Source organism: Protopterus annectens, chromosome 13.part0 (assembly GCF_019279795.1).
Source record: "Protopterus annectens isolate FY-2018-M chromosome 13.part0, PAN1.0, whole genome shotgun sequence".
Classification (NCBI taxonomy): Eukaryota; Metazoa; Chordata; order Ceratodontiformes; family Protopteridae; genus Protopterus; species Protopterus annectens.
The window spans coordinates 262,038,993-262,065,398 of NC_056747.1; the positions used below are offsets into that span (position 1 = coordinate 262,038,993).

At 38.3% G+C, this 26,406-nt stretch overlaps 1 long non-coding RNA gene across 1 annotated transcript in view; it reads left to right on the forward strand.

Annotated features, from left to right (window-relative positions):
* The first annotated feature begins 3,643 nt into the window (after window positions 1-3,643).
* LOC122787225 overlaps window positions 3,644-26,406 on the forward strand; it is a 43,913-nt gene continuing 21,150 nt past the window's right edge. The window contains exons 1-2 of the long non-coding RNA XR_006362555.1: window positions 3,644-4,096; window positions 24,691-24,747. This is a non-coding gene — a long non-coding RNA (uncharacterized LOC122787225). The remainder of the gene's footprint in view (window positions 4,097-24,690; window positions 24,748-26,406) is intronic.

Genomic DNA, 26,406 nt, shown 5'->3' on the forward strand with positions numbered 1-26,406 from the left:
CCTCAGCCTGCAAACGTTGCAGTTTCTCACTGTCCTCACTCTCTAGATGCTTCAGTCTCTCTGCCGCTTCTACTTCCACATACTTGGCCTCCAACTCAAGTTTCTTTAGCTCCAAACGGATCTTTAAGTCCTCTGTAGCAAGATTGAGCTGTTCATTCTCTGAGTGTGGTACATCTCCACTGCCAGTCTGATCGTCCTCCTGGTTGCTGTTTTCTGATGCAGCTGTGACAAAGTTGCAATCATGTCTGCCTTAGTCATGTTTCCATGCACCACTCCCCTAGCCTGGCTCATCTCAGCCAGCTGGCTCCTTGTCAGCTTTCCATACTCCTGCTGACATGCTTGCATGCTCTCCCTGACTAACTAAGCTAATAAAAGAAATAAAACAATTGTGATCTGAACTCTGAGCATTCACTGTGTGGCTGATTTAGAGTACAAAAACACCTTCAGAGAACACTGTACACAAGCTACAGGAATTCACTATCCACACCACTACAAGCCAATTAGTATTTGCCAACCAATTAATATGTGGTGTGGATATCCCACCACTGCCAAACAAATAATATGTGATGCCCGTGCACTGGCCCAGCAATCAAGGAGCCTTAGTTCTCACCACTAACACCAGTGAGGGGCATCCATATAGGGAAAGGATAACAAATACACACACAGTAAAGTACAATTTCCCTTAAGAGCACACAAAGATCCCAGTCAGTCTGGGGTTAGTTTCTCCCTTTCTCTCCAGATCCCCAATAAGACTCCCCACTGGCACAGGTATAGGGTCCAGATCTCAGCCTAGTGGGCAAGCTAACACCGCCAGCACCCTCTTTGTCCAAACAGTGCTTCATGTCCCTGCCCAAGTAGATGACACACACACACACACTTTGAGATAAGAGTTATATACACCTACACAGACACTCCTGGGGAAGGCTGGCACAGGTTCTCCAGCTGTGCCCCTTTTACCCAGACTATACGGTAGTACCACTTGCCAACACCCACTAATATTTATCAGCTACTAAAAGGCCCTTATGAAAGGGTGTCCAATTCTTACTGTGCAATATTATTATCCAACTGGTAAGTGCAACTGAACAGTCAAGGCTTATTTGGAGTGGCTTGGCCAGTATCATTATATACATGCAATGTACTCTTAGAGCTTAAATTATCTCTACACAAAACAGTCACAGTTGAAAGGTTCAAAAATATTTAATAATAAATAATAAAAACACAAGACAATACTTCTTACTACACAGTGCTAGTCAAGAGTTCAGAGATCACAGATAAATACTTAAAATAATGCAGTAGGAAAGTTCTGACATCAATACAGAAAAAAACTAATCTAATCTTCTTAGTTCCTAACTACATCTAAGAGAAAACACAGTTCTAAAATAAGCTTACATATAGAACACAGGCAGAGTGCTGGTGAGTTGGATGTTCTCAAGACAAATGCTAAATGCCCTCATTCTTTCTGTCCTTAAAATGATAACACAGTACCACTGATTCATTTCAGATTACATCATTTCTTTCTGTTTCCCATGCTAACAGAAACTCAGAGGTTAATAGCTCTTTTGATCTTGCAGCTGGTCAGGAAGCCAGAGCAATAAAACAAATTATACATGTAAATTCTAGCCATTAATTCTGGCCTCAAAACAATAGGCAGAATGCCTCCCTCTAGATATATCGGCTCTGAGTTTTAGATCAAAGAATTTTACAATGCTTGACTTATCAGCTTTCTTACAGCAGAGTGCATTGTTACATTTTTGCAGTTCAACATCCAATACAGTCTTTTCACATTTAAGAGAACAAGCCTGTGGCTTACATTAATATTTACAAATGACAGAATTATCTACAAAATTCTATCTGGCTAGGCTGGCAGCCTTCACCTATTTTCACACCAAGTAATAATAGACAGCATATGGAAAGGCAAGGTGTAAGATGCAAGATGGCACTAAAACTGCTGAATTAAGATATACTGCAGTGGCAGGATCAACCACTGTTTCTCGTTATTCACATTCATATTCATATTTTCAAAACTGAATGACTTGCATGTTATTGAAGAGTATAAAGTGGAATGTCATGGTAGGAGACAGGAATATGCAAAATCATTATCCATGGATAACGCACTGTGCTGAAGATATTCCTAGTAGTTTCCTAGTAATTATGAAGATATGCAATAGTTCCATATGTACATTAATATTTCTAAAGCAAACTGGCTTACAAGCTGTAGCTTAGCATCAGACGACACCTTCCATAATGATGGAGAGCAGTGTTGTTGCTACTTTTCACTGCAAGTTGTACAGCTAGATAAATATAGGGTATTTATAGTGTTAGTTGTATGAAAGACATAACTTTAATATTTCCATAAAAACACACACTCAGAAAATAATTGAGATCATAAAGTTCAAGTCTCCTAAATAAGAGCTGCTGACACCATTTGTTCAGGTGTAGAGTTTACAAGATATGAAAAATTGTTTGTGAATGTTTAAAGAAAATATAATTCTTGATTTTTCTGCATTATGTTATAGTATTTACTGTGAATGGACTGATTTCTATCATTGTAAAGAATACTTTTTGCTGAACACGATGCTGTTAGCACCTTTTTAATAATGTTTATTGTTCACGTAATATTTAATTTGTTTGGCTTATGCTCTTTATCTTGAGTTTTCATAAAATTCTCAAGAATCTAAGACAGGGTGTAGGCTGCGGCATCCCATATGCACCAGGTGTGAATGAATGAACTATATATTTCCATTCTTATGGTGGCTGTCTGACACTGAAGCTGCATATATACATGTTAACATCTGCCCTAAAGGAAGAACATACTAATTAGTAAGTCTAAAGTACTTAAGTGTGCAAAAGATAAGTAGCTATACAAAGCACATACTTGAACTTGGTACCAAGTCCTATCATCATACAATAAACTATCAAATAACCAGAATGACATAGAAGTGAGAATACAAGTTGATTTGGGGATGCTTTATGAATCTTCTACAAGTGCTTGAGTCCCAAGGACTTGAAAACCAGTCTCGAAGACAAGGGTTCAAACATCTTGTAGTTTATTCAAACTACCATTCATGCGCAAACTTGAATATGAATTCGGTAAGCAATCGCTGCAGCTTACCTGAACACATTATTAGAATTCAAGTCAGGTAGGTGCTGCAGCCATGGGAAGGGAGCAGGAAAAGGATTTTAGGGTTACGGAATGGGAAGGGAGTTTTAATTTTAGGGAGCAGGAGAGGAGTTTTAGATTTATGGAGGGCAAAGGAGTGAAGACTCAGGTTGAGAACTGGGTGGAAGAGTTAGGGCTCTGGTAGGGCTATATGGTTTTATATGGTCAAGCGTATGGAAGATCAGTCTGGTGGTAGTTGGAGCACTTGCTTTTTCGAGTAAGTGTCAATGAGCAAGTGTGTCGCAACCTACTAGCATATGAGCACCATGCTTTATTTCTTTTCTTTACTATGCTTATAACTTTGAATGTTGATAAAGTTAGGACATGCTGGGACCTACAGCTATTTGTCAGAAATGTACAGGAAAACTGAGTATATGCTGTGTAATCGGAATACAACAATGCAACGCGCAAAATGCTTCTGACTTTGTGTACTGAAAATCTCTCCTCTCAGTACATTTAGTACTCTCTAGTCTTGCAATCCATTTCAGCATGCAATCTGTGTGGGAAATCCTACTAATGGAAGAAAAAGAATTGCCAAACCAGGACAAGAAATTCAAGTTTTAAGTCAATACAGGAAGCTATGCAATGCTGGTTTTCCTCATCTGTAAATAGCTGGCTGGCTCTGCTGCTTACACTAACTGACTGATCAAGCAGATTATTCATATCTCCCACTCTAAGAAGGAGCTTTAAAACCTGGCTGGGCATATCTGATGAGTTTAAAAAAAGGACATACAGAAGTTTCTATTTTTGTTTTTAATTTGGTGGCATTATTATTTTATTTTCAGGAGTACACATTTCTTATTTTCTTTCTTTATTTTATTGTAATAAGTGAGAGAGATGCAGCTGCTTTTTAAGAAGTGGCAAAACTCCAGCAAAGGCGAGATAAATTAAATCTAAAACTCAAAACTTCTTGGAGGTGCTCTTCAGATCAGAAATGTGAGTATACCTCATCAGGGTAATAGTATTTCTTAATAATTGATATCAATTTCAAATAGGCACACGTATTTGGCACTGCTGTTTTGCTTTTTAATGTGTTTTTATGAAGTTCTGTACTCTGATGAACTTTAACATTTTCATGCTGCAAGTATAAAAAGTAATCACACACCACTTCAGGATCAGTTATAGTGCTTACTGGCTTAGGGGTATCGTTTTTTTTTTCGGGTTCTACAGATGTGCTGCTTAAAGTTCAAAGCTGTATTCATTTTTATTGTAAAGTTAAAATTATTCGGATTAGTAAAAAAATATATATACTGTAACGTTAGAAGGTTAGTCTTATAACAGCACTGAGTTAAATAAAATGTTGTCCTTTCAAAACTTAATTTGTATACCATGGTTTACAGTGTGTATATAGGGTTACCCTACTCTAGCAACTCTAACAACTTAGAATTTATTGTTTGCACAAAATATCTACTGCTAGTGGAATCCTTCAGTCTCTAAGCCCTCTTTATATAGCCTTGTAAACTGTTAACCTTTGTAGCTATTAAATTCATTATTTATCCTTGGTTACTCTGCTGAAATTGCTATGTGTTTTATTTACTGGAAGCTAGACTCACCACAATGCATTCCCTTAGTTAACACAGGGAATATCGTAGTCTGTACTCAAAATATGGTAATGATTTTGCACACATTCACTAGTTTGCTTTTTCTCTGTCCTGTCCCCATTGTTGCAAAGTAAAACTTTGAATGTTTTACGCATATTTAAAATTACTAAGGAGTACTCAAGGTTTCATATCTGACATTTTCTATGTATACTGCACTTACTTTAAAACTTAATTTAATAGAAATTGTTGTTTTTTTTCTGGTTTGTTCCTCTCTTAGATCCATACTGTTGAATTACTCCCTGTTTTCCATGTGGGTCTTGTGTAGTCAGCACATTAAGACAATTGAATGCACAAAGGGCTTTGAGAGAATGCCTCATTAGCATACATGGCAGTGCTACCACAGACCTACACATAGCAGTGGAATCCTGCCAAAGTTATGCCAAAACAGACACGTGGACTATCCTTGCACTCAAGGTAGATAATGATGTGTGAGCAAGAAGCACATCTTAGGGTATACAGCAGGATGGCTATTTTAGAGCACCATGACAGCTCCCGCTATATCTGTAGTGACCCCTCTCCTTCACTCCTTGTAGAACATGCCCTGCCACGTACTGTTGGGCCTGTGACACCAAGCCACCAGATCCCACCATGCCCCAAGTACATCCTCAGGAATCGCAACTTAAATCAAGTTGTGTTTAACAGTGTGACATGCACTTCTGTAGAAATTATTTTTAGTTTGTTTAATATTTTGTCAAATACTATTGAAATATGAAGGACACAAATATGGTTCTTCTGTTTTGGAAACCATTCAGATTGTACAACAGACATTATTGAAAGCTAATGTTAGCTGAGTATAATCAAACTCTTTTCTCTGTAGTGGAGTTTATTGAAACCACTTGTGTGAAAACCAGAAGTTCATCAGCTCAGTAAAAATTCCAGGCACTATCCTTTATAATTTGTGCTGCAGTGTTGTTTCTTTGGAGTTAGTATGTTTGGTTAAGAGATGATCTTCTTATATGGGGGATTGGAGGGTTTCTATGTGTGTATCTATATGTGTATATATGTCTGTGTGTATATATGCAGGAAGATGCAGCATTTGAGAAACTCTGAATTTTCAGTGAATCTTTATAAAACCAAGTTTTAAGGTGGTGGTTGCCAGCCTTGGAATAGCATGATCATTAATTTTATAATAAAATAATATATACCAGTTCTTAGTTGCAATATCTCTGAGAATTTCACCTCATTTCAATCATGAAGTTTGCAGTTTGCATACTGCAAACTTCATTATTCACAGTTAAAATGAGCTGTCTTAAGTCTGAGACACAAAATTATGGGTCTTAAAACTGAAAAATTATCTGCACATATATTCTTACTTTATAAGCTGCTGTTGATTGTCAGTTTGTTTATCATTTGCTAACAGGTGTGCTTGTCTGGGCACCCTTGTCCTGCTGTTCTTGAGCCAGGGGCACACAAATACATAGGTAAGAATATTGTCACAAGTATAGAGTAAGATCAGGAGATATCGATGCATTACAAAAATGTTACATGGATTATAAAACACTTTGTACAATAATACAAAAATCGCATATACAGAGCAGTTTATGCAATAATAATGTTAAAATATCTAACAGTCTGTTACAACACATCTAGTCTAACAATAGTAAGAGACAAAGATGGAAGAGAGGCGGCCTTAGTTTAGAGTAGCCTTCACCTAAGCCTGAAAGCAGTTGAGATGGGTTATGTTGGAACTTTAAGTATGAAGCAGTAAATAAGATATGAAGAGAAAGAGAGAGAGAGAGTGCTGAAGCCATTACTTTACAAGGCAGTAAGATATGACAAAAACATAACTCTAAAAGTTGTAGACAGATTCATGAGGCAGTTTGGGAGAAGATATTGTCTGCCTTATTTAGCAGGAGTTTCAATATCTTGTGAGAAGTCGGAATGAATGTTGGGACTTGGAGAGCATATGTGCTAGGGGTGGACAGTAGTTGGAGAATAGTAGTAATTATGTACTAGGGTTAGAAGGAGCAAGGAAAATTTTTCTATTACTGGTAGGTATTTTGCTTTGCATAAAAGTATGAAATGATGTAGCCACCTACTACAGGCAGATGCAAATTGGTGTAACTTAATGAAATCTAATATAGTATCATTGTCTGAAGCTGAGATGAGCAAAGGTCAGGCATAGTCAAGCTTTGGGATGAGAAGGCTTTTTTTAGCCACTGCCAGTATCATGTAATTTTGCATGCCATTGTTTGATTTGAAGTGATTGTGTTACAAGTTAGGTTGGTATGGTATATGATGCTCAGACTTCTTTGTAGCTGTAACCCAAGATAATTATATTTAGCCACAGTGGGGGGGTTAGTTCCTGTGCTTTGTTTGAGTGAAAAGACATGCATTTTGAAGTCATTACGGTGTACCAAAAAGCACCACAGTGTTTTGGTAGTTCTCTTTAAAGGGACAGCAACACATACCAGCGACAGAAAAATAATGTTTTTGGGATCTTTAAATTTTGTGGTTTGACCTGAATGTAGAATTACATTGTGTAAAGGATCACACTGGGATTAGGTAAATGGACAGGTGGCATATTTATAAAGGTTGAAAACAGCAAATGTTCAAGACACAACCCTATTGGATACCTGACTTGGCATGGTTGATCATTGTGAATGTATCATTATTTTAACATGGGCAATCCTTCCAGTTAGATGCTAATTGTATAGGTGATAATTTTAAATAAAAATTTTTGCATGTATAGCAGCACCTCTCTTAAAGTATTCTAGAACTATAAATGAATCATGATTATTCTATAGACGTTTCTTACTTGTTTCATACTGGTGACACACTGCCCTATGCAATTCTGTGCATTATTTTCTCATAACATAGCTAGAAAATGGAATAACCTTCCCCCTACTCTGACCTCTGCCTGTACAACTACACAGTTCAAAAACTCACTTAAAGCACACCTGATGAATTCCTGGCTATGTCCATGCATCACATAACCTTCTGTTTCTTTCACTACAGACTTCTCTAACTGTACTATTAGACCTACTGTTAATCTGCTACAGTCTCAGGAATCTCTACTGCTGTTTTCAAATTTTAAGATTTCTCTATGTTTAACCAGGATTTTCTGATTCTGTGTTAATGTTCTTTATTGTTGTATACATGTTGTACCTAGTATCATCATGTGTTAAAGTATGTTTACTTACCGTGGAGCTTTTCTCCCCAGGCCTCCACTGTAAATGGACCTGTTCCCAGTCGGACTATCCCAGTAAACAAATGTAAAATAAATAAATAAATAAAATAATTCAAAGCAATATGAAACAGCACCTTATCAAAATTGTAACAAGACAGATAGAAAAGTATAGCTCAAAAGGTATTTGTTTTGCATGGGTATTAGTCATGACATTTTGAACTTTTGTAAGAAAGGGAGTCTATTTGTTGCACACCATATGTATTTTATTGGCTCCCTATCCTTATGGAAATGTTGGCACGTGAAATGCCGATTGCCGACAAGCCGGGAAAAAAGACTGAAAGGAGAGGACGAATTTTGAAAGTCGTTTTTATCCTTTAAACTTTTTTTTGCAGGGGGACAGGCCCCCTCTCCCTCTGCACCCCCCACACACCCGAATTTATATTTCGAAGTCTGAGATCTGGGATAAGCAAGAATATTCCGTGAAGCAGATCTCGGATTTATACTAAATCCGTTCCTCCTGCCAGTAAGTATCTGTATTTCTGAACTCATTCTAGCAGGTCCTGGCATTTCATATTGTTACCGTTTTTGATTATCTGAATGACTGTGTGAGAACCAAACCAGTATCAGCTTGGCTAATACAATGTAAGACGATTTACTGCTGGTGTGGGGGGGGGGTTAAGCCTTTTATGTGGGTGTGAGGAAATATGGAAGGGGATGCTGAAGTGCTTAATCCGACTTTCAGGCACCAAAGTAATTCTACAACAAAAGCCTTCATTACAGAAGCACTGAAATTACCTCTGTGTCAGATTACGCTAACCTATTTGTAACTGCATGAACTGTGCGCTGCTCATACTTCCCTCTGGTTATGCAACTGTACAGTTTGCATATGTAAGGGGGGTATACCGTCCATGGGAGGTGCAGAGGGCCTGCCCCCAGCCCCCGTAAAAATGATTAGGTGTTCCGGAATGGGGGTGCATTCTTGTGCTGAAGCTTCTTTTAGAGGAATGTTGTTCTTTTGTTAGCGCTGCTTGCTTGAAATACTTTTCATCTTGCGGGCATTCACTGGTTTCAATGCAATGCCTTGAAGTTTATTTGTGATTATCTTCATAGCCAGCTTTAGGCACCAGCGAACCCTGTGGTCGCTGGGGGCCCCCTGTTCCTGGGGGGGCCCCAACCACAACAGGTTGCTTTACCCTGATATTTTGCAACAAGTCTGTCAAACCAACAAAAGCTAGTACAACAGTCTTGTGTACTTAATAAACTAGATGAGTAATAAGTCATACTTATATCTCCTTTAAAATTCAAAGATATCTCTGGTTATAGTAACAGTGTTTTATCAAGCAACAGGTTTCACAATTCCCTTAAATATTTTGCCACTGATATAGTACGTCTGGCTTAGTTAAACTCTGCTAGTGAACATTCAACCTTCTAAAATTAACAACATAGCCAACTTTAGGTACTTGCAATATCCATGGCTGGAAAGGGGCCCCCTTGGTCACCCTTGACTATGTGTGGGGGCCCCACAAACGCTGCTGCTGGTTGGGGAAAATTGAGGAAAAAAATGCATTAATTTCCTGATTATGCTGTTTAACCTGAACAGGTCTGTGATATGACTCCGTTAGTATAAAGCTGATAATGAACATAAGCAAGGTAACCACTAGAGAGATCAGCAGCCCAGAGTGACTGTTCTCCGTGCAAATCTTGGATTTTAAGAAAAGCTGATACTTCTGATCTTCAGGGATGATTTTCTTTTTTCAGATAGTTTTATAAACACTGGCAGAACACCAGCTACTGCAACTTTCAACTTCTTTGCAGAAGAATTAATTACAATACCTATAATAGCAGAATAGAGGCTCAAAATAATGAACATGTTCCAAATATTACACTAATTCAATTTAAAATGTAATAGTATAGCGCCTTTTTCGTCAGCTTTCATTTTTTGGTCAAATAAGTATAAAACTCTGATGTCTGGATTTATTGACGGTCTGTAATCCTGGATGATTTACAAGCAAATCAAACTTTTTACAAAGGATACAGCAAAGCCATGAGAAAAATCAGGGAAAGTAAATAAAAGTGACTTACCCCTGCTGCTGTTTGACAACTGATAAATGGCAGTCACTGATCTGATGTGACAGTACCAGTGTTGCACAGTGTATTGCTGTTTGTTGAAATAAGTACAAAACTAGTATTGCTATGGCTTATGCATGTGCGTGTGTGTGTGTGTGTGTGTGTGTGTGTGTGTGTGTGTGTGTGTGTGTAAAATAACAGTGATTTTTATCTGTGCACACACCCAGTAATGCCAGGACACAGACATTATTCTTCTGGGTATCAGTTAAAAATGTAGCTAACAAGTAATTATATTTCAAAAGTAATGAATAAAAATATATCACAGAACATTCAGACACTTAGATCTTCTAAGAGTCTGGGAGCCCCCACTCCACAGACTGTATAAATGGAAACATGGGGCTCCCTTAATCATCCTGGACTGTGTGGGGGCCCCGCAAACCCTGTTGTTGGTTGAGGAAAATGAGGAGGAAAAACATTAATTTTCTGATTGTGCTCTTTAACCTGAACAGGGGTTTGACATGACCCTGTTAGGATAAATCTGATAATGGCCTCTGCCCTCAACTGCACCCATTCTAAAACCAGCTCTACTCAGATGTGTGTGTACTGAAAATTGCTGTAGGTTATGTGTGTGTGGGGGGCTGGATTGTGTGGTTATTACTTCTTTAATTGCCATCACAGTCAAACCTTAGAGGTGTGCACATGAGGTTATTATACCTTGTGTTTGGGCTGAGGACAGTGTGTTCATTTTTTTCTTTTACTTTTCTGACAAACCTCAGAGGTGTACAGAGGTTACCATGGTTTGTGCAGGGGCAGTGTATTGTCTAGGAGCAACAAAGTTGTTATTGTTTTCACTTTGCTCACAGTTACACTTCAGGCATGTATGCAGGTAGCTTGAGGAATGAGGAGGTGTGCTATGTATATGTATGTCAACATTCATTTGAAATACATGACTGTAGAAATTTGAACCTCTGCTTTCATCCCAGTCTAAAACCAGAAGGATGCATAGGCAGTCTTTTTTGGGGGGTTAGGGAGGAAGTCACTTCCAAAATAGGACCTGTATATCCAGACAACAATAGGCTTGTTAGTTTACTGTAAGTCACAAATTTGTCATTTTTGAACATTAAGCCTTTGGTACAACCTGGATTAAAAAGTTGGGAAAATGCTCTAAATGTATTTCAGAACATGCATAACCTAGTGCTTCTGGTGGCTCTGGCTTAACTGAGTATTTCCTAAATGGTTATTACTGTACTTACTTGGTCAGGAAAGGTGTGTTGAAAGGATAGAAGGCAAATTAAAGCTGAACAGCAACACGATTTCTTTCGTTAATCAAAATTTCTATTCAAGCCATCATTAGATGAAAAGGTTGTGTAATAAGAAAAAAAAACTTTAAAATGCACTTCAGAGCATATAGGAAGATATGGCTTCTTGAAAAAGCTGAAGAGTAAAGCAAAATTTGAGAAAAGGAAGAAAAAAGTAATGTGCATAGCACGGGAAGCTCAGGGTGGGGGGAGGGGCAACCAGGGGAAGATTGGAGGGTATAGTGTGTGTGTGTGCTGGGTGGCTGAAACAGTAGGCCTAGAACACCATTTCACCTAAGTCCAGACCTGTATATAGTGTTCCTGCAATGTATCACTGGTGCAACTAAATTCCAGTATCTGTAAATAATATCCCTTTGTGAGATGGGCCAACATAGTGTGGTACACAGGTCTGTTGTAATTAAGAGCATTGTAGCTACAGGTCATTCAGTTTGCAGCAGGAACTAAAATGTTGCTTAGGCGGGGTATCAGCGATAGGGTGATACATAGACTGGAAGTGCCTAGGGGGCCCCAGCTTGACATCTGCTGGGGGCTCCAAAAATGCTAACACCGGCCCTGATTATCTTCAATATACCAACACGATCCACATGGAAATGTATGTCAGCACTAGGAACGTTGTTCATTCAGATCAACAGCCAGGTGGTAAATGAAAGAATGTGACTATGTTTCATATGCCCACCTTTGTACAGGATCGTTTATCTGTGAGTTTGAGTCAAATGTTCTAAATATGTTTTGCCTTTCCTTGATCTGTTGCAGAATTCTGTTTCAATAATAATATGACATGAAACACTAGAAATGATTAAAAGTCTACAGCACTGAGCCTTTATTTGGTGATAAAGTGAATCCAGGCCTTTAACTGGGTGTGATTTGTTCTATAAAAATCTCATAATTTTGTGCATGCCCCACTGTGGGCATTTGAAATTGTAGCAACCATAAATGTGAGCGAGCACAAGCATATACAAGCGCTCATTTGATTGTTTTTTTTTTTAATTATTTATTTTGTAATTATGGAATGGACATTGGCTACTAACTGTTAGGTTACTAGTGTTTGAAGGAGAATCTTTGAAAGAGGAATATTTGCAAGTGGTTGTGGAATGGAGGAGACATTGTTCCAACTGAGACTCTCACCTTCTCCTGTCAGGTATTTCTTCATTAGGATCACAATTAAAATGCCGACAACATTTAAGCTGGAGGAAGGGCAAGGGGGTCGCCAGGCATACTCACTGTACTCTACTGAGTACAATTTTTTCTGAGCATCACATTAACATGTTTTTAGGTCATATTATGTCTACAATGGTCTAAGTGAATACATTTAACAAGAGGTACAATATTGCTAATCTAAAAGCACTATTTTTAATAGCTTTAGAGGGAGCAGTTGAAAATGTTACTTAAATTAAGTAAGTGCTTGGGGGGCACCATTTTGAGAGATGTGCCCATTTTTAAGTGATAGGTGTGTGTGTGGGGGGCGGTAGCACCAAGAGCTTGTGAGTACAAAATGGAAATTGCTTACTAGAATCCTGTGAAGTTGTATTCCCCACATCAGCAAGCATGTGAATAATGAGTCAGCATCCACTATAGAAAATATTTTTTTATTTATCTTATGGATGTTGGCAAGTAAATTTCTTGCCTCAGTATGAGAACAATTTAATTTTCAACAAAAGCAAATGTGGTTTATTTAACTCCAACATTGTCTTGTTTAATTAAATAAATCACTTAGAAAAACACAACACTGATGCTTTCATAATAGAAACTCAACAGACTCTTCAAAATGTGCATAAAAATATCTTCTCATTTAATGATGTATACAAATATCATACTGTCTTCACAAAATGCTTTTTTTTAATTACCTGTAAGCAACGGGATTAGTACAGCCTATTAATCATTATGTGTCTTAGTCACCACAAATCGTGTTTGTTCCATTTCTGCCTCACCTTCCACAGAAACATGGTGAACAATGTTTTTATTTATTTATATTTTATTTATTTATTTATTTTTGATTTACCTCATTCCTGCTGACCCCAGGTCACAATGGCAATGCCTATTATTTTGCCCACTAATTTGCTTATCTTAGATTTTGTATCTGACAGCAAGGTCATCCAGGAGTTATTGCTGTTATATTACAGGTATGTGGGCTTTTTAATTATAACGTACTTAGGGATCTGCTGTCCCTGTGAGGTGTAATGTTTAGATATGTTATTCCAAATAGACAGATGCACATTTGCACCAGCACCTGCCAGACATCCCTTACCAGTGTCTCCTTTTGTCTACCATTCCTGCATCCCAGTAATTGTCAGGGGACATTCAGAGATACAATATTATTCAGTTAACTAAGAAAAGAGATTTGTAGTCCGCTTATTTTCTCTGGGTGGCTTCTTCACCACCTGGACACCTAGCCAAACCCAGACTATCAGCATCACAGATAGGAAAGATCTCTCTGTACTACTGTAACAGCACATTAATGTTGTATATTGTGAGTCATACTGTTACACAATGGACGTTTAGACAAAAATCTGAAAAACAGGCTGTTAGATAACAATCAATGTGACATTCCCAAAAGATAAATATATTGTTTATTAAACCAGGCCAGCTCTCTTTACATATGAGAATTTTTGTCTGAGTAGCCCTCATGCAGAGAGCTTGTGCTCAAGGGCGCCCGCAGGCAGGTGCAAGGGGGTGCACTTGCACCCCCCAGAATCGGCTGAATAGTTAATCTTCTTTTAATTTAAAAAAAAAAAAGTTTTTTTTTTAGGGCGTTCTTCTTTAAGAATGCCCTTCAAGTCCAGTCACATCTGTGCCATGGGCATGCTGACATCACGCGGTGCACGTATTTTCAGGTTTGCGAGCGGGAACTGAAACGAACGGTTTCTGCTGCATTAATTTGAAACAAACGTTTTTTGCTGCTTCTGATGGGTTTACTTTAGCTGCGAGGGGGAGGACTAAAGATGGAAAGATGGAGTCAGATCAGTGAGCACTGAAACGGAGCTGTGATGGTTTACTTTAGCTGAGAGGAGGACTTCACTGAAGATAACAGATGGGACACTTTTCAGAGTGAGTAAGGCATCTGAATGAAGGTGTGTGTGTGGGGGGGTATGCACTATATATAGAGGTAGGCAAACATATTTTTATTTATTTACTAATGGAGAAAACACACTAAGCACAAGCCTCTTTTCAGGGGGTGATCAAGGTAAAGTGACATAGTCACAGTGACACAGTAGTCAACATGGAATGAGGGAATCAAACCACGGACTAACAAGGTGAAACTTGCTAGCAGCTCATAGCCTTAATCCTCTAATCTAAACTGCCAGACAATGAATGGCAGGTACTTTGCACCAAAAAACAAACAAACAAATAAATAAAAACAATGTAAAATAAGGAAGCAAAGCCTTCTGGAGGTAGTTACCTTGCCCAGTGATACAGAACAATTTAATTCAGGCCCTCAAAGCAGTCAACATGAAACAGCCCACCCCCATACAGGTTATTTCATCACATAAACAAAGTTTAAAAAATAATCCATAGAAATTCAAAGGAATTGTTAGGAAGCAGTTAATAGGGCAATCGCTGTCTACGTCTATAAAACTCAAATAAATGAAATGGCAAAACCATTCATTTAAAAAAGGTAGATGGCTAATAACAGAAATACAGCCATTGAGCTACTGAAGCATGCATATTCCTTCCAGGTGCTGACTACTCTGCACTAGAAAAGATGTCACATGGATACCTGCCAGACTGGTACAGTAAATGGTAATATATATATATATATATATATATATATATATATATATATATATATATATATATATATATATATATATATATATATTTTTTAGATACAGTAAAGAAACCACTGAGATTTATATGCACTGTAATGGGTTAGGCTGACTGTGTCAGAATCACACAAACAAGAAATTTCAGACATTTCGATTTGTAGGAAGAAGGGTACTGCCAAGCGTATGACATTATTAAGGACAACAACTGTTTGGGGGGGGGGTTGAAGATGCTTTAATATTAAAGTACCTCCAATGAAACCACATGGGTTTTACCCAGAATGACTAACTTCAGTTTTATGATCCTGAAACAACTTAAGTAGATAGCTGTTACATGCCATTCTCTGCTGGGATTCAGCATTGACATTGTACAGAGTTTGTCCCCCTCTCTACCTATCACTGTTTTTCATGGTACGTCGCTGAACCCATGAATAGTAGAGAATTCCAGGCATACTCCTGGTAGTGACCAGTGATTTGTTTTGCTTTTCTTCTCTCTATGGTCTAAAAACTAGTTTTTATTATTACTTGGTTTGTTTTTCCACACCTGCTAGTGCTTGGTATGTTTTCTTAAGTCTCCAGATAAATCTTCCCTAAAGGCTATAACTTCTAAATTTCTTACATTTGGAATTAAAACTTATATGAAACAATGTATGCCTGCACTTCAACCTGGTACTACAAATGAAGCTGTTGCTCATACGTTTGAGATTGCTACTAATTTAGCATGCACATTTTGGCTGAAACTAGATATGGAGCTGTCTGGACCAACATCAGCTATTTTCAAAATTAAGTTAACATTAATTTCTATGTAGAAATTTAATGAATCTCAGTCTTCTGAGACAAAGACTGCCATGAGTGAATCATTTAGTAAAGTAGCTGTCTTGGATATTCAGTCTCTTATATTTATGGGAGTTCCACGGGTCAGCACCAGAGCAATAAACTGTTGAGCCAAATGGAACCTCTGGAGTATTGTTCCAAATATAACCTTAGAATATTTAGAAATGTGATAGAATCAGAAGCCAATGGCATATTTCATTTCTTTATAAAATACTGTCTGTCACTGTCTAGGAATTTCAGTCAGCTACCATGGTACTAGACTGAGCCCACATATCATTGTACAATGTTCTATTAATCTACTGTTTCTTAAACTCAAAGACAAGGTGACTGTTTTATGTGCCAAATGAGATAAAATCAAAATGATTTACCTAGGCAAAATTATTCACTTTGATAATGCTTCCTCCATACAGGTAACCGCACAAAGAAGAGTCTTTGAGAGAGGTAAAATATAAGGGTATCAAGAGTTCTCAGAGATTTCCAGCCAGACTCATTATCCCCTTTAAATGGACTTCCTGCAAGCAGATTGTGTAGAATTATTATGTTCATAGGTAGGTACTAGGCTATCGGCCCAAGGGCCTAAGCAAGCCTAGCCAACAAGGTTCCCTGGCTTACACCACCCAAGAAAGTTATTCTCCTATGCCCCTGTCAAGCAGAGCCACAGAAGTGATCCCCAGGGTGTATTTCCTATTTCCCATCCACTTATCAAGATTTTTCGTGAAGAATGCTAATGAGAATGCTAATGAGGAACTTTGCTTGACATAGATGGGTAGCTTGTTCCAGAGCATGGGAAGTCTCTGGGACAGGAATATATCCCTCCAGCATGTCCTGTTTATTATGGTGACAAGGTTTAGGTCCCTACAGCGTGCAGCTCAGAGGGATTGGGATTTCTGTAGGGCAGCATGTCCAACAGCTCTGGGTCTGACATAGCTTTATATGTTAGGCAGAAATCACCTTGGAGTAGGCGATATGCTACGGAGTAAAGCTGGAGTTTTATGAGACTGTCAGTGTATGGCATCTGCTTGAGGCCAGTGATCCTCTTTGTGAAGTACTTCACTGGCCTTTCCAGCTGCTGCAGATGTCTTGTGAGGTACATTCCAAAAGGGGCATTGTACTCTATAATGGGTCTAATGGGTGTCGAGTAGAGGGGAACAATGACCTAATTTTTCCTAGATGAGAACCCTTTTGTGATGAGGTGTGCCACGTAGAAGGATTTCCTAACTGCTGTGGTGATGTAATTATCAAAGGAGAGGCTATTGTCCACCTGGGTCCCCAGGTCTCATCACACATTCGGCGTTAAGTAGACTGCCACCTATGTGGTAGCTCATGAGTACAGAGTTTTTAACAAAGGGGATGACGGTGCACTTTTTGGCATTGAGCTTGAGGCCATGGCTCTGACACCAGGCATCTGTCTCAGTGAGGCCCTTCTGTAAGATGTCCACATCATTTGGGGACTCAACTATGGCTCCTAGTTTGCAGTCATCTGCGAACTTCATTAGCCAAAGGCCTGTGTACTTCAGAGAAGTAGATACCAAACAGGCGAGGTCCCAGGACTGAACCCTGTGGTACTCCACTTGTCACTGGTTTGAAGTCAGATTTGGAGTCTGCAACTTTTACAGTGTGGGTTCTGTCAGTGAGCCAATTGGCAACCCATCTTGTGACGTAGGGATTTATACGTGGTGAGTTTAGCTATAATTCCAGAATGGGGGATGGTGTTGAAAGCCTTGGCAAGGTCCAGATAGGCTGTGTGAACCACCTTACCCTCGTTTACAGCTTTGGTGACTGCCTCAAAGAAGTCGATCAGGTTCAGGAGGTATGATCTGTCTTTCACAAACTCAAACTGGGTGGGGTCCAGAGTTTGGAGGTTACCAATGTCTTTGTTTATGAGTTCCATGATGATACATTCCATGGCCTTACAGACCAGGCTCGTAAGGCTAACAGGGCAATAGTTCTTGGGATCAGAGGTGGCTCCCCCCTTTGTGGAGTGGGATAACTGTTGCTGTGTGCCATTCAGTGGGCACAAAGCCTGATGTGAGACTATGATTGAACATGGTGCTTAGGTGGGGAGCCAGTTCGTTCTGAAGTTCATGTAAAACACAGCCTGGGATGGTGTCCGGTCCCATGGATGTTGTGTTTTTGGCTTTACAAAGTGCAGCTTTTACCTGTGTAGTTGTGATTACGGGGACTCTGCATTCTTCCTATACAGATATGGGCCCTTTAGGGGGTGAGAGGGGGGTAAAGTTAGCACTGAAACTATCTGCCAGGATGTTGGCAATATCAGTTGGTTCTGTAATTTTATGCTGTTGTGCTGTAACTCAGAGCAGATCTGGGTGTTGCCATTGAGATTCTTGACATAGCTATAGAATGCTTTGCGGTTGTCCCTAGAATAAGCGGCGATTTTGTTTTGTAGCTAGCTTAGAAGGATCTTATAAGGGATCTCAGCTTCTTACTGAGGCTGACCAGGGAACTCCTCCACTCATGGGATTTTACTCTCTTTTGCAACAGTTTCTTGCTTCTGTTGTAGAGTTTGTTTATGGCAGGGGACCACCAGATTGTCTTCCTTTTTTTGGAGGATAGCATCTTGGTTCTGTTTGGGATAGCACGATCCATGCACTTGTGTAAGTGCTTATAGAGTGCATTTGTGTAGGATTCAGCAGTCATAACTATATTGTCCATCTGCATGGGTGTCAAGACGTATCCTTCTGCCTGTAAAATCTATCAGATAGATTATTCATGAAAAAGGAGAGTGGGCATTGAAGATGACAAAAACACTTATCAAAAGGTGCAGAGGACAACCTCTAAAGAGAGGAAATCGTTGTCATATACTAAGTATCTGGGTTAAGGGACTGATCCCAATGTTAGTGATTGCCACTAAACAAAATTTTGAATTTTTAATTTCAATTTTTTCTGATTGTCTCAGAAACTTTATAGTTCTAAGGTTTAGAATGGTTAGACCTGACTAAACTGTGTAGAGTGCAAAATATACATACCTGATGCACCACTAAAAATAACATTTTCATGGTTTATAAGTGGCAATAGTTAAACAAGTGTCCCTTTTTGAAGTTTTAAGGGCAGATTTTTGAGTATATTTTTAAGTGGTAGCTAACTGGGTGGTGTATGGGAAATTTATGACATCTGAGCACAAAATATTGAATACTGGCCACTCTGCTATATATACACACATACATGTTTGAAGTTTGAACTAAATTTGTCTGCTAGTAAATTGCCTATGCCCAGGAATTTAAAATCATTTACTATTATTCTGTGCAGTGCTGCAAATTGTTTCTGAGGTTTCTAACATAGTTAAAGAAGGCTTTCTGGTTACCCTTCATCTACTAGCTGGTTATTTTTTACATCATCTCTGGCTTTCATTGATTTGATCAGGGTAACAAGCTCCCTATTAAGTTTAGCAAGAGTGTCTTTAGCATCTTGAGAGTTACATTTATTTTTGCAGGCAATATGCTTTTTTTTATTACAGAGCCTGTTTATATTTGGGTTCGACTAAATGAAATTATTCTTAAATGTGGCTTTCTATTTACTTTAGAGGGGGATAGATGTGTTTATGCAGCTATTTACATGTGCATAGGATTTGACAGTAAAGGATTCCACATAATTCAGGCCATCGCTTAGTTTTAGTAGATTAACCTTAGCATAATCTCTGAAAACAGAGGTATTGGAAGATGCTTTTGGCTTCAGTCTTCTAATGAATGTGACTGATTTGTGGTCCAGTTTAACCAGGAGGAAGTGGCAGTTGGTGGACACCAAAGTTGTCCCATATTGTTAAGGACCAAGTCCAGGATTTTCTCTCTCTTGTTTGGGTACAGACTAACTGATCCAGATATCCTGTATGGATGAAATCCAGAACTGTCTGGGAATACATACTCATGGATATACAAGTTTCCCAGTTAATGGAGGAGTAGTTGATTGAAGTCTCCTAGAATAATGGTGTTGGCTTAATGCATAGGGACACCATATTAGTTAGGTAGGAGATATGGACTGATGGGGTACATAGAGGGGACCTATAGTTAGGTATGACATAGTAAGGAGTTTTGTTAATGCTAAGTTGGATGCAGAGGAATTCCACGTCATTATCTCACCTAGCAAGTCTGAAGATGAATTGTTCTTTAAGAATATGTAGTCACCATCACCTTGTCACCTTGGGTGATAGGCCTGAACTTGTGGCAGGTATTGAAATCCTGCATTAAATGAGTGCTGTCATCGGTCTTGAACTAGGTCACTGTGATGATGCATATATAGATGTTTTCCAGGGGAAGCAGTGCTTGTAAGGAGTGGACTTTTTAGCTTAGGCTCTGAAAAGGAAATTGGTTATTTTCTAATTCATGTAACTATAAAATTCAGTATAAAAACTGTAAAAGTTTCTGAATGCACACACACACTATTTGTTAAAGCAGCATCATGGTAGGGAGTACTTCAGTACAGAGAGATTCAACTATATATATAGCCATGAGTTCCTTTATACCTTTCTGTCAAAAACGAACAAACACCATGGTCACACAGAGTTTACAGTTGCTGTAACTTTGAAAAAATCTATTTATGTATTTCTTGCACTAAGAAGTTGAGGTGTGTGTGTGTGTGTGTGTGTGTAAGAGTCAGAGAGAGAGAGAGAGAGAGAAATGCCCTAGCTAGATCTAACAGGTGGAATTTATTTTCAAGAGCATTTTCAAGGAATTGTGAGCTTCAAGGGAAGCAAAGGTTACTGCTGCTCATGCTAAGTCTGCTTAAAATGTGCAACTGTTTTGTTTAGCAAATGGTATCATTATTGTGGTACAGAATTTTAAAGCAGTGTTAGCACAGCAGGTAGCATACTTGCATCTTGATGCAAAGGGCTGTACGTTCTATTCATACAGCATGTACATTTGTATTTTAAGGGGGTATGGCACTGTAGTTCTTAATATGTCCTCCTTTGGATGAGGCACCTAATAACTATGAACCTGTTTTTCAGCTTGCCACCCATTCCCTATTGCAATATACCAACTTACCATTTATTTTAATGTAGCGCAGGCAATTTATTCTTCAAGGGCAACAGGCATTGAATTTGTAAATGAAACACTGAAATATAAAGTTTTCTAGCAACAACCTCTTCACTGGTTTCAGATCTCTTTAATGTGGAATTATTCAGATGACATTTACTTCTGCAGAGATCCTGCATATTGATTGATATTGGTGGATTGTATGACAAGTTTGAGTGGCCCTTTATGGTTGAAATGTTTTGAATTGGGCAGGTTGTCATTATTGGTTCATATGATTTTTTCATTGCTTAAAGGAAAAATGTTCAGAACTATAAATTTAAAACACACTCTAACAAGTGGTGCTGTATTATACAAGGGATATAATTCAATTATTATATAGTACAATTAATACAGTCAGGAAGGTGAATCAAAGAACTTTTGCATGGTTCTAAAAATGTGTGCAAGGAGCTTATGATTTGAAAACAGCCCAAAGGTAAACTTAACCTGCCACTGGTCAGATGCATTTTCTTTGAATGTGGGTTTCAATGCTGTTTCAGTGAATGTGGGTTTCAAAGGTAAAGTTTTAATGCTAAGTCTGTTTTCATTGTAAGACTATTGCTTTGTTTAGGTTTAGTAAATGTCTATCAGTGTTTGTGCTATAAAATTTGAAATAAAAGTTGTAAATAAAATCCAAATATCTGGAATCATTGTAGAAGTAAAGCATAAAACAGTATGCACACTGAGAGATTTGAACAGTGTCTATGACAAATGGGGAGAAATAGCCAAGTAATGGGACACTGGAATGGCTGCGTGGGTGGGGCTGCATGTGTGGAGGGGGTGGGACTATGTGGGCAGAGGGGGTGGGGCTGTGTGGGCAGAGGGGTTGGGGCTGTGTGGGCAGGGCTTTGGGTTTGCACCCCCCTGCAAAAAATTCTGCGGACTCCCGCAGCTGTCTGTACCTACAGTTGAAATGCTCTGGGTGCACAGTCACAGTCATCAACGCGTAACTTCACACAACTTCCCATTATTGATTGTTACTGAAATTGACCAGACTGTCCTTAATGATCATCAGACAAACTGTACAGTCTTCCAGTCTTCCTGCCATCCCCACAATGCATTACCTACTAATATTGTATGTATGAAGGCATGAATGAACTCTAATGCACTCTTTCACTCGGTGTTCCATAACATCAGAGTTGTGCAGTGATCTTTGTCATTCATCATCCAGGTCTGTCAACAACTTAGGAATGATGTTTCAGTAACTCAGCTTGTCTAACTGCCCCTTACATAACCACACTTGCACTAGCCAAACACAAGTCCAGAAAATCATAAATTAGGGAAAAGAGTATAGCCACACTTATTGGAAGCAGAAGTGCACCAGATGTTCTGCCCCTTAAGGGACTGTGCCAGTCATGAACTGCAATAAATGTCAGTTGTATTGCATTTTATTTAGTGATGGTCTTGTGCAAAGGTTTCCCATATCTGTCCTAAACCTGCATTTCAGCATTGCTTTAAATTCTGTTTGGAGATTAGTTGCGGTGATTGACTTTTGGCCTTTCAGGGCACTCTTACTGGTCAATAGATGGATTGAGGTGAGATCATGATTGAGACAATAACTTATACTACATCTTGTAACAGAAACATTGCTTTTATGTGTGTGGAATATTAAATGTGCTGAATCAAGATCATAAGACTTGTCTGCTCTCTTTCTCTGTCTCCTTCTGTCTCACTTTGCTCTGTCTGAACCTCCCCCTGTTGTACACAGACAGGAAATGTAAGACAATGTAGCACTTAAGTGGTGTAATACCTCTTAGTCCCAGGATAAAAAAGTACTTTCACAGGAATGTTAAACCTCAGGTGTTAGTTTCATTTGGTAAATGTTACATAAGTACCCCCCCCCCCCCACAGTTATTCACCTGGCTATTGTGCATTTCACCCAGTTTTCCAGTGACCCATTTCCTAAGGATCAGTCACATTTGTTTCTCCTTCTCCTTTGTAAAGAACTGTAAATGCATTTGTTTGTTTTACTGTATTATTCTGTCACACTGAGAACAAGAACATTTTATATTGAGAAAGGAGATACCAAATCACCTATCCCATGCAGTCCTGCTATTATGGCTACAGTCCCCCTTGTCAAATCCCTGACTTAAAGAAAACTATTCCATTTTTAATATTCAGTATCCTGAAATAAAGAAAACAGTCCAGTGTCAGCTTGTATCTCCCCTCCCATCTCTAGCACTGTGGGCCCACTCATTCACAATTTTTACCGAAACACATGTTCTAGAACTGGGAACCCTTTTCTTTCATCTGATACTACTGCAGATATGCCTTTGTGCCTTGGAAGATGTCCACACAATAAAATAAACACATTATTCATCTATTAATTTCTAAGTCACTTTCAGCAATGACAATTCCCTAGCCTTTTCTAAACATTTTCACCATCCCCCTGACAGAAGACCTGTCACTATCACTATGCACTCATCTCATGGAAGGTGATGCTACCAGTGGTTGTAAAAAAATAAATAAAAGATTAGAGTTTGGGGAAGAAGTCTGAAACGTGTGTTTAATGACTAATATGTCAAGTGTGTTTGAATTCTAGGGAGGGCCCTAAGTGCATGCTCTGAAGGCTTAACTGATTATTGCTGAAGTTATGAGTCTGAATAGATTTCCGAATGGCCAGCAAGATGATAGGAGATGAAAAAAGTGCTTATTGTCTACATGTTAACTCATTCAAGCCTATAGCACCTTTTTGGATTCTTCCAGTTAACACCCATAGCTCTTTATGCCATTCAGGCATTTTTGGGTCTGTCATCCTTAAATAAATGAGTTACAAACTAATGACAGGCAGTATTAGAAAGTGCAAGGTGTAATTAAGAAAATGATGCTAAAATTGTTAATCTGAGATGTTCTGCTATGGAGTAATTAATGACCAATTCTCCCTTATTACTCATATTTGCATCTATGTTTTTCATAACTGAGAAACCTACATGTTATTGAGGGGCATAGTGTGAAATACCTGGTGGGAGAATGAAAAGTACATTGTCAATGTGCAATTACAGTACGCGGCACTGGAGATATTGGTAGTTATTTGCTAGCAATTATGACAATATGAAATATTTCCATGTGTACTTAATATTTCTAAAACTGTGTGACTTACAAACTATTGCTTGGCATCAGATGAAATCGCAGACGATGAAGAAAACTACAATTAATATTTGCACTCTAAGTTGCACATCTTGAGAGATATTTAGGGTTATTTATATTGTTAATTATATAAATAAACATAATTCTTCATATTCATGTAAATGTCTTAGTAAGCATACACATAGGAAAAAAAGACATGTTGCTGTCATGTGAAAGCTTATGTCTGGCTAACAAAAGTAAGTTGACAAAATACACCCAGGGTGTGCAGTTTCCAAGATATGACAATTTGTGAATCATTAGATAAAGGTATTCTGGTTTTGTATTCATTATAATAATATATTATACCTTTGATATAAAGACTGTGACTGTACTGACTGCTACGAATACAAAGAAGACTTTTTGTTGATAACATTGCTATCTGTACTATTTTAATAGCTTTTATTGTTTACAAAACATTTGCATTTCTGTGTGTTAAGTTTTTAAGTTGATTTCCCAGAAAATTATTTGGAAATGTAACAATGTGTGTAGGCTACTAGAGGTGTGACATTACACATAGTTAATTATATAATAGTTAAATAAACATAGGTGTTAATTTAATTAAAACAATACTGTTTGCAAAGAAAGTCAATAAAGGGGGCAAAGAAGTTAAATGAGTTAACAACAAAGTCAGAGAAGCAGTTGTATAAACAAATACATTTGTTTTGTAGTATCTACACAGATCAAGAAAAAGAGAGCAATCAGAGTACCAGTGGAACAGATAAAGGGTAAGTAGAATGATATCAAGGTTTTCATTACTGCTGTGAAGAATGATACATGAGCTTCATTGCTTGATTTTCCATAATCATGTAATTTTATTTTTGTGACGGTGATGTTCCCACCCTCCGTAACAGCATGTCCTTACTCTCCCATGTGAAACTGTGAGCACCTAGGTAGGCTTCTTCCAATAAGCCTCGTGTAAGGGTTTTAGAAGTTGAGTTTGAAACTGGCTGGGGAGCACTTTTCATTTGTCTGTAGCCTTAAACGACCTCTGTTACTGGTTACAGTATCAACAATAGAGACTTGTCTCTCCCTGGTAATTCATTAATCAGAACACCATTTAAACATGCACATGTACATAGCAAGAGGCTGAAAATGTTCATTCAGATTGCCAAAATGACTTTATTGCTTAATTTAATTACTGTAGTTTACTTCTGTGTCAACAGCAACTCTCCATGCCCGCATAACTCAACTTAGCTGTGTTAAGTTGTGTGGGTTTATGTAGGTGTACTCGAATCAGCTTCTTATTTGCTGATTTTTGAAACTATGTGAGAGGTAGTTGCCCTTTGTCTATTGGCCTCAGTTTTGCTTATTGTTGTTGACAATATCTGCAGCATGATTCTTGTTTACACAGTCCCTGCCTGTTAAATGGCAATGAACCAGCAATCATGTACACAGGGCATAAAAATGCATATCTCTGTGTTGCTGCTTAGATAAAGGCAAACTGTGGAACCTTAGAATATAAAGAAATTACTACTGAATCAACTGAGGTAATCTTTAACGTGTTTGGAGTCTGCAGAGTCGCATCTTTGCCACATTGCTCTTCCTTTCACATCTCCTCAGGAGCTTAGTATTTGCTTCCTGATTTAGGTTCACTCTTCAGTCCTTGGGAGACATACACTTGTATTTTTGTTTTGGCCTGGCAACTAGAAAAGTGTTAGCCTGTGCTTAAGAACAATATTTATCTAACAAGCTCATATTAACCACCAGATTATTCACTTTGGATACACCCTGTAAGCTCTGTTGCTAATGGGATTTAGTCAATATTAGCTTGTTCCTATGATTTGGGCTATTACTTCTTGCTTAGAGCATTAAAACTGTGGACGTGCCTATTAACTTTTTTAAATATAGATAAAGTGTTATTGATGACAAAAATTGTTTCACCAAAATTCCTATGCAATATGTAGCCCAGTTTATATATTTTAATGATGGACTGTATAATGTCTAGACAAGCTATTAACATTTTACTTCTTATGCAGACTTGCAGACTAAATTCTTGTCCATAACTGCTTTCCTCTAAGTAAGACTTGTGTTTCTTGAATTTTCAATCAGCTGTTTTCATTATAATTCACTTTATAAAATATATTTTTAGAACATTTAGTTTTGTTACTGAGTTACGTTTTTTTCTCATTTTTACCCCTTCAGCCACCCTAAGTGAGTCCTTCCATTATCTAACAGGACACACTATTTTGTCAAGGAATAATCTCTTTAAAACATTTTCACACCACCTGTAATTATTTCCTTTTACTATATTTTCTCACTTTACCTTGTATTTGTAAAGCAGTTTGTATGGATGGACCAACTCAACCATTTTAATTTCGAGGCTGTAGTGAAAGAAGGTGATCTGCCAAAATTCAGCAGGTGCTTTGTGTTTACCTCTGATCACC